The sequence below is a fragment of the Sminthopsis crassicaudata genome, chromosome 2, assembly GCF_048593235.1.
Source record: "Sminthopsis crassicaudata isolate SCR6 chromosome 2, ASM4859323v1, whole genome shotgun sequence".
Taxonomy (NCBI): domain Eukaryota; kingdom Metazoa; phylum Chordata; class Mammalia; order Dasyuromorphia; family Dasyuridae; genus Sminthopsis; species Sminthopsis crassicaudata.
The window spans coordinates 492,722,870-492,732,724 of NC_133618.1; positions in this window are offsets into that span (position 1 = coordinate 492,722,870).

Sequence of the window (9,855 nt, forward strand, 5' to 3'; positions counted from 1 at the left end):
TTAAAAAACTTTCCTCTGGTACTACAAACCAGACTATCTTGCATTCAGAATTCTCCCATACTAACTGTCCAGCTATGATTGGTCTCAGGTATAATTACCTTCCATTATGTTCAATTCAATTCAACTGCATAAATATGTCAAATGTCAGACAGGTATAAGACATTATGCTAGGCCTTGTAATGTAAAGATAATCATGACACAATTCCTGCTCTAAACTCTCTTACAATTTAATAGTGGGTATGGCACATACTCAAATAAACAAAAGAGAATGTAAGAGGGGGAAAGGAAATAACTAAGAAAATTCCCTAAGAAAAGAATTAGAAAAGACTGAGAATTGAACTATTTTCTCCATATTGTTTATGGGTCTTTTGGAATTCTCTACATAAAGTGGGTGTTCAATGGATATTTTCTGACTAATTGGTTGATTGTTCTCTAGCTTGGTTGTTTGGTGAATAACATCATTCATCAGATCTCTCATCTCATTTTCTTAAGATAGTGGAATGTCTAATAAACTCTGGACACTGGCAAAGTTTTAATAGAAAGCTAATAGGTGCCAGATTCTTTCCTTCCTCTGCCAGCAAAAGAGTTCATTTCCCAGGCCTTTCTCCAGTAACAAGACTATGAATCTAAGATTGCATGAAGCCCCTTAAACCTGTGTAAATTTGGCTGACTAGATAATCTTTAGAAGAAACATACCACTGGGAGCTTGTGAACAATATAGCGTTAGGAAACCTATTCTCTCTAAGGGATGCAGTAGTCAGTTGAACTCTGGAGACTGAACTTATCAATAGTTAACTAACTAACTGACAACTAAATTAAGCTTTGAGTGTTAACATCAGTTTATGTCACTCACATAAGCAATATTCAATTAACTTGCATTCTACAAGCCTAAGCCCTGGAAACTATTTGGGCAGTTTTGAGATTTTTATTACAAATTGCTAGTAATGTCATTTCTCAAGAAAGCTTCATTAAAACAAACAAACCAGCACTAAGCTGAGAGCCCTGCTTCTTAGGCGAATGATAAAGTGTAAGGGAAGAAGATTTGTCATTGGAACCAGGCAACCTAGATTTGATTCCTGGCTCTGCTATTTTTTTACTTTAAGTTCTTCGACAAGTAATTTTTATTCTTTTTGCCAGTTTTCTCATTCATAAAATAAAGGGAATAGACTAAGTCATTTTCAATGTCCCTCATAGCTCTAAGTTCTATGAGTTCATATATCAAGTAAATTTCCACAAATCCAATTAGCTGCTAAATCCTGTCTTTTCTCCCTTTACAAAATCTCTAGCGTTTGCACTCTTCTCTCTACTCACACAGTTATCTTTATGATTGGTTCAAGCACTTAACAATGCTCACCTGGACAATTAGAAGACAATGGCCTCCTACCTGGCCTTTTTACCACATTTCTCCTGATTCCCATCCTTCCTTCACACAATTGCCAAAATGATTTTCCTTAATCTCCGATTTGACCATGTCACTCCCCTGTTCAATAAAAATCAACTACCTTCCTATGAACTATGCTTTAGAGATATTGTCATTGACAGGTTCATTTCCCAAGTTCAACTGACTACTACATCCCCTCAAGTGGGAGAGAATAAGGTTCCCATTGCTATCATTCACAAGCTCCCAGTGGTATGTTTTCTCTAAAGATTATCAATTGATATAATTAATCAGCCAAATTTAATTAATTTTCTTTTATTCATTGGAGTAGTACAAAGCAACTCCCTCAAAATCTGAGGCACACTCTCCCATATAAGTTCAGAGATTTTGGTAAAGTAGACTCTACTTTAAAACATATATGGAAAATGGGGTAAGTCACAGTTCCTAGTTGTTAGTTCTTGTCTCCTATTTATGGAACTTTCATGAAGTTCCTCTTCAGGCAATAAACATTTTCTTTGGTATGAAATAACCTAGCTGCTGGATTCCTTTTAGGGCTTTGAAACTTCCTTTTTTTATCACATTTAATCCTGGGTAGTGTCATCATTTAAAATCTAGCATACTTTGATTCATTGATTTGGATTTCATTCATACATAGTCCATATCTCTGATGCAATTAAAAGTTCTGGGTTCTCTGAAATTACTAAAGTAGGGGTATGAAATGTCCATATTATGCTAGGTTAAAATATAAATTCTTCTGTTTGGCTTTTAAACTTCTTTACAACCTGGCCCCAACCTTGCTTTTTAGCCTCATTATAAAATATCCTCCTTCCCAAACTTTATGGTCCCAGTCAATTTGGTTTTCCCTTTGACTTTAACATAAAACAATCTTCCTCTTATATTGACCATTCTAGTAGAATGTTCTTTTTCCTCCTCTCTCCCTGATAGAATCTATTACTTCTTTTAAGATTTTGCTAAAGTTCTGCCTACTATATGAAGCCTTTCAATATCAACTGAAATATTTATAAAATTCTTAGCACAGAGCCTGGCACTTAATAAATGGATTTTTTTTCTTCCTTATTTCCTCCCAACTGTTAGTATTTAATAGTATTTATTCTGCATAAATTAATAATACATATACAGTGTCTCCTCTAATGTGAGATCCTTGAAGTCAGAGACTATTCCATTTTTGTCTGTTTCTCCAACACCTAGTACAATGCCTCATCCATAATAGAAGCTTAATAAAAGATTGTTGATAGGTTGATTGATGACTTCTTTCCCCTACCTTTACCCAATAGATTCTGAAATGTATCACAGAATAATAAAATTTCATAGTTGGAAGGCCATCTTGTTCAACCTGTCTGAATGATCATTCCCATGCCAATATACTTGACAAATGGTCAACCAGCTGTTACTTGAATGTTTCTAATGAAAAAGGATCTTATTATTTTTGGAGGCAGCCCATTCTACTTCAGGAGAGTTTTTGAAGATGTCCTATAGAAACAAAGAAAAAACACTGGATTTGGAGTGAGAGGATCAGTGCTTGAATCCCAGCTCTGCTACTCATTGCCTATGGGAACTTGAGCAAGTCATTTAACCTATGTAGGCTTTTTTCCTCATTTGAAAAAATGAAAGACTTTAATTTAGGAACCTCTATGTTTTGTTATATCAGTTAAGCAATTTGGTAAGATCTCTGGTCCTTTAAATGTTAGGATTTTTGTCTTAACTATTAATTATCCATTCAGCCTGAATTTGTCTCTTTGTAGCTCCCCTCTCTAGTCCCTATCATTGTCTCTTGTTTGGCCCACTGGGGGTCAAAGCACACAAGTCTAAATTCTTTTCTATGAGACAGCCCTTTAAATGTTTAAAAACAGTAATAATACTTTCCCATTCTCCAAAGTCTTCTCTTCCCCATTCTAAACACTGGATCTTCTCATAGCATGAGCTTATGTATTGTTCTTCAGTCATTTAGTCGAGTCCATCTCTTTGTGAGCCCTTGGACCATAGCACACTAGGCCCTTCTATCATCCACTATCTCTTAGAGTCTTCCAAATTCATGTTCATCATTTCTATGACATTCTCTATCTCATCTTCTGTCATCCTCTTTTGCTTTTACCTTTAATCTTTCCCAACATTAGGGTATTTTCCAATAATCCTTACCCTCTCATTAAGTGGTTAAAGTTTTTAAGCTTCACTTTCAGTATCTGACTTTCCAGTGAATAGACTGAATTAATTTCTATTAGTATTGAATGATTTGATCTCCCTGCCATCCATAGGACTCTCAATAGTCTTCTCTGGAACCAACATTCAAAATGCTGAAGCCTTTAACAATCCACTTGAGAACAAATCCATTAGCCACAAGCTTGCTCTGTGTTTTATTGATATACTGGGAATGGGGGGAGTCAACTCAACTACCCCCCCAAAGCTCCACCAGCATCCTAGCCCACATTCACAATCCTGTCTATCCTCCTCTAGACACTGCAGCTTATCAATATCCTTTTAAAAATGTGATGCCCCAAACAGAATATCATACTCTGTCTTCTGAATAAATGCCATGGCACCCAAATCTTTGAAATAGCTCCAGGAAAGGAACTCTAGAACCCAGATCTTCAGTTGTCCTCTGCCCTATCTACCTTCTCTGTTAAATAGGAGGTTGCCTTCCCAGACAAGAGATTAGAAAACTCTTTCTTGGTCATGGATAGTCATTTTACTTAGAATGTTTGCTCACTTCTGAGTAAGCCCAAATATCTCCACCTTTATTTTTCTATGATGTATGGCTCTGTTTATTCACTGTCTGGCACACCAATATCTCCAAGGCTGCAGAAGTTCTGGGTAAGCTTATTTCTGCACTATGTCACTTTCAGCAAGACAAAGAGTAGGTACATCTTGGTTCCCCTTAATATGGATAATGAATCCCCTGAAGTGGCTGTATTTATTTGAATTCATTCAGCATATTTCCATTAGTTTGGAACCAATTTCTATCTTTTACATAATTACAACTTTGAATAGAGTAAATTCAAATGCAACTAGAGTTATCCCTTCTACATCTCAGAGGTTAGGAGTGTTGTGTCCCTGCAATCTGAAAAATCAAATTTTTTGACCCTCCTTTTGTTCCAGAGAATAAATCTGAGGGTTTTTTCCTCTTATGTGGCATATACAGTACCCTATTGTAAAATCTGGGTTAAGTATTTAATAATAGACTCTCTGTTGTCTACTGGCTTTTGCAGGTTATTTGCAGCTTCCACAAAACTTCCCAAAAAATGTCATTTAATTTCTTACGCTGATCCAAGACATATTGGAATCATGATTGGGTAAATCATGGTGTAGAAGGGACAACTGTTCTTCAAGGAGATTCATTATCTGCATTACTAGAAACCTGGATATATTAATTACCTAAGTATGGACTGAGTATGTCAGTTGGCATACTCTAGGGATACAAAAAAGAATGGCAGGAGCAAGAAAGGTGTGAAGTGTTAACCAAGAAAAAATGTACATGTAGGACAAAATGAAACAAACCCTAGGAGAATGAGACTATGTCTGTTGGATCTATGGCATTCTTCCAGCCAATCTTGTTCAGTCCCCTGAGATGCTACTTCACTCAGACCATCCTCTAACAAAAAATAATAATAATAATACTTTCAAGATCAATTGGGTGATGATTACAAGCCATTATCTGCCTGCTGTGCTGAAAGAGATGCATGGCAGCATGGAGAAAAGTTTCTTGTTTGTGGGTTGTTTAAAAAAAATTCAGGGAACTTGGTGTCTTTACTATGTTGGAAAATCAAAGTCAGACAATATTACTAAAATAATATTTGCAAATTTTATTTACAGAGGTACTACAGTTTTTGAAACAAAAGCGACATGAAGTTTGAAAAATTTATTCTTTCCTTAAAAGGTTGAGAAAGAGAACAGGAAGGGAGGTGGACATGGAAGAGAAGGAATGGGACCCACAAAATAGCAGAATAGTTGCACACAGAGTCAAGGAGTGAATCAAATTATAACATTTTTCTCCTTTGTCACCTGGTAAGATCTCTCCCCACTGCCACTTTGCCATCTGCAGTTTGTCCTGAATTAAATTCCTGTTGTCCTGTCCATCATTCAAGAACATTTCCCCCTTTTCACCCAACCCTCTCTCCTCTCATACTGTTTCCAAACCCAAGGGGATTGAACTTTTCAGATCCACTGCATTAAAAGCTAAAAACCACCTAGCCCCGGTTTCTAGTTATTACCTTTATCCTAGTGAAGATTCATGGATAGAATTTAGGGCAGGGCACTCATCTTAGACTCAAGTCAACAGTGGCAACAGGAATGAGGTTTGAGAAATTAAGAGTATAGCAACTTTTACCTCAACCTCAGGAGAGAGAAGTGAGGTAATGTGGGGGAAGAGCAGCATTTAAATGTCATCATCATGAAACTTGGACCAGGAATTGAGAAGAGACTGGAGAGTAGGTTGGACAGTCTTTGGGAAACTATGCAGTTGTAGCTTCTCTCTGAAACAAAGATCCATCCTTTTTAACACTAGTATTTTCCCAGGGATGATATTTGGCTGCAAGTAGTGGATTACAAATTGATATTAAGAATTACCCAGAGGGCAAAGAGAAGGTGCATGATGGAAGTGAGCAGGTTGTAACAGAGAGAGTTATACTGGATAAGTGGTATAATAATGAAAGTGATAGAATGGGAGGAAAATTTGTACTACTCACAAAGTAAGAGTAAAGAATAATCAATTAAAGTTGGAGTGCTCCATTAGTATCTACATAATATTTAGAGATCCAAAATCAGGATCCCCTTGAAAGATTTACAGAACATGACTATGATTCAGCCCAGAATAAGCAGACCCAGATGTATCCTGATCTACATCACTAAAAGGAGTAGCCAAGGCAATGAGTTCAAAGATCTGTCAGGGAGAACCAAAATACCATGAAGTCCCAGAAACATCAGAACACCAAATATAAGTACTGTAACTATGCACCGAAACATGGACTCGCTTCAAGGTAACCACAAGATTCAAATACTTTCCCAGGATTAGATTGGTGACTGAGATCATTATCTGTGTGAAGGCTTCTGGGATGGTGCAGAGTGTCCTGAGGGAAAGACAGTCAGACAGACAGACAGAAATACAGAGGCACAGACAGACAGACAGATAAAGATAGAGGGAGACAGAAACAGAGACAGAGAAATAGACACACAGAGAGATTCAGACAGACAGAGGGAGACTAAGACAGAGACAGACACAGAGAGAAACAGGAGAGTAAAAGAAAGGAGAGAAAAGGAGAAGAAAGGAGAGGAAGAGAGTGTGCACCTGAGAGACCCTGAAAAGAGAGAACCACATTATCCAGGAGTCAGCTCACATCTTCCATCCTGAGCACTCTTGTACAGAGTACAGTAATTTTCTGCTTTAAGACAGTGACTGACATGCACTTTAACAATGTGGTTGGGAATGACTGTGACATGTGAGCACAGAACCTAATATTCTAGGTTAGGTGAGATGATCCTGGCTACCCTACAAATTCCTCTAATTGCCCCTATTCCTGCAGTTGCTTTCATTTCTTCCTTATGAGCAGAAAGAGTTGAAAGTCCCAGTTCCTGGGGCAGTTGTAACCAGTCAGCATACAATCACAGTAGTTTCTCTTTTCTTCTGTGATGTCTGTCCTTTCCTTCACCGTTGTTTATTCTAGAACTATATATAAAAGTTTAAAGGTTGCCAGTCCTGCTTTGTGTTTGCAACTAAACTTCTTGGTAGAAATGGGTGAGATCTGTAATCTCACCCATTTCTACCAAGAAGTGGGTGAGATTACAGATCTGGAATCTGAAGGCAGTGGAAGATATATCCAGTCCCTGATGTGAGGTTGGAAAACAGAAAGGTAATTGAACACTGAGCTTGTCCCCAGAGCAGTTTATGACCATTTTCTAAGGCTCTAAAGTGATGGGCAAAGAAATAAAACAAAGAGAAACTTTAATCTCAGTCATTATTATTTCTCCAGGTCACTCACACATATAAATGTGATATAAATTATATATTATATAAGTTACATTTTAGTGAACCAAAAAGCTATGAACAAAAGATGACTAGAGGAAAGGACATGGACTATGAGTTTTCTTAGATTCTTCTACCTTTAGCACCCAAGCCTGTACTACACTTCAGGAATTTATCTACCACAACAATAGCACATTCAAACTGCTACATCAAAGTCATAAAATTAATTTATTAAGTATCTATTTGCTCCATGCAGAAGTCATTAACTTTCATCTTAAGATGTTAGGGTCTTAGGATCTAGAGATGTAAGAGTCCAATTTCCCTCATCAAGTCCTCCTTTCCTTCTGCCTTTCCTTTCCCTCATCCTCAATTCCCACTCTCCATATTCAATACATCACTGGTTTTGTCTTCAAGTAGTCTGTCATGCTGTTGTGCTTTGGGAAGACATAAAAAATAGTTGAAGTTCATTCATGTACAGATAGAATGGGATCACAGGGGCCTTCAGAGATTATCAGTCTCTTCTCTTTCTCTCTGGAAGTGTGAAACTTATTTTCATGTAGAAGACAAAGGAGATTTCATGAGAAAGAGGGAGTCCTAAAAAACAAGGCAGACTGAACATGTCGTCACTCACTTTTCCCATTTCTAGTTCAAAAATTCCCCATTTTCTTTACCTTGGCTTAGAAGTTCCACTTATTTGGAAAATAAAGTGAACAAATAATGTTTGGGAGCAATTAGAAGTGTTATGTTAAAGGTGCTATAGCTTTTACCATGAGCAAATTTTTCACAGTACCATATAATTCTTTTCCCTAAAAAAGTTCCTAGTTATGGATGCTGCCTATCAGGGAGAGTGACGCTATTAATTCTGTAGGTAAAGGTAGAGTGAGAACCAGACTGAGAGAGATCAACCAGACTAAAATAAATGTGAAATTTCTCTCTCTTATTTAGAGATAGATAGTTCCCCATGTCTGGAGGTATAATGCAAAGAGCCCTCAATTTGGAGTTAAAGGATCTGAGTTCAAGTCCTGATTCTACTACTTCCAATCTCTGTGACACTGAAGTAGGTCATTTAGAATGTAAGTTCCTTGAGAGCTACTCCCTCCTTAAGTAATATTTAACTTTTTTATTTGTATTTCCCCCATTCCCTGCAGTGCTTAATACAGTATTTTGCACATGGTTAAGTCCTTAATAATTTTTTTCATTCATTTATTCATTCACTTTAACCTCTCTTAGACTCAGTTTTTCCATTTGTGAAATGAAAGATCTTATATCTAAGATCCATCTATCTATGATCCTTTGATCCCTCTTCATCTCCACCTCAAAAAACTCCTGATTTCCTCCAAAATATAGTTCATTACATTCCCTATAAGACATTTTCTCATTCTTCTTCTATTGTTAATGTTCTTTCACTCAAAGTTACTTCATATAATTTTATAGTTACTGAATTGAATAGCTGTTTTGAGTTTCCCCCTCTCCCCAATCAAACATAAGTTCCTTGCAAAAGGACTATTTGGGATTTTATTTGTGTAGTTTTTTTTGTTTTTGTTTTTGTTTTATTCCCAATGTCTAGCACAGAATAGACCCATTTAATGTTTGTTGAATTGAATTCCAGTATCATCACTATCTCTACTGAGATCCCAAATAGGGCATGAAGTATCTAAAAAGGTGTTCTAGGTTCACAGAGCTAAATCCAGGGGTTGGAGAAGTGATTAGGCTCTTTTGGCCACTCCTTAAAGTTTAGCAGAAAATATTTTCTCAATAGTTTTGTCATAAACATTACCTTTGTGCCACTAAAAAGATGAAAGCAAAACCCACTGCACAAATTACATATATTCTGATGGGATTTTCTGAAGGGTATGAATTGTTGTAGATATGAATTACATCTGGCTGGATCTTGGATTTTTTCTTTTGCTAGTTGTCAGCCTAATTCATGCCAATATAAGTATCAGTATCCATGTAAAAATTGCAGAATTATTTGGTTATAATATAATTTAATATACAAAATACAATATAAAGGTATGATTCTTATATCTGTTTTTGTCAATGAGATCTGGAGAAACATGGTGGCATGTACCTGTAATTCTTATAGCCCAAGAGATTGAGGTACTAGATCTCTTGATCTAATAAGTACTGAACTTCAGTGGGCTATGCTATTTAAGTGTATACACTAAGCTTGGCATTAATGAAGGGGCAAACTAACAGGTAGGAAATAAAGCAGATCAAAGCTTCCATGCAGATCATTTTTGGTCATCTTTGGCATCTTACTGAGTAAAGGATGAAACATCAAGGGGAGTTTTTTATTCCAATTTTTATTATTAGTATGATTTGGAATGTTCATAAAATTTTTAATAATTTGCAATTTTTGAGAGCTATTTGTCATTGAATAAATATTAAGCACATAGTATAAGTCAGCCATTCTCCTAAGTTCTGGGAATTCAAAGAAAGGCAAAAGATAGTGACTAGTCTTATGAAACTCACAGTCTAATGAAGGAGATAATATGGTTAC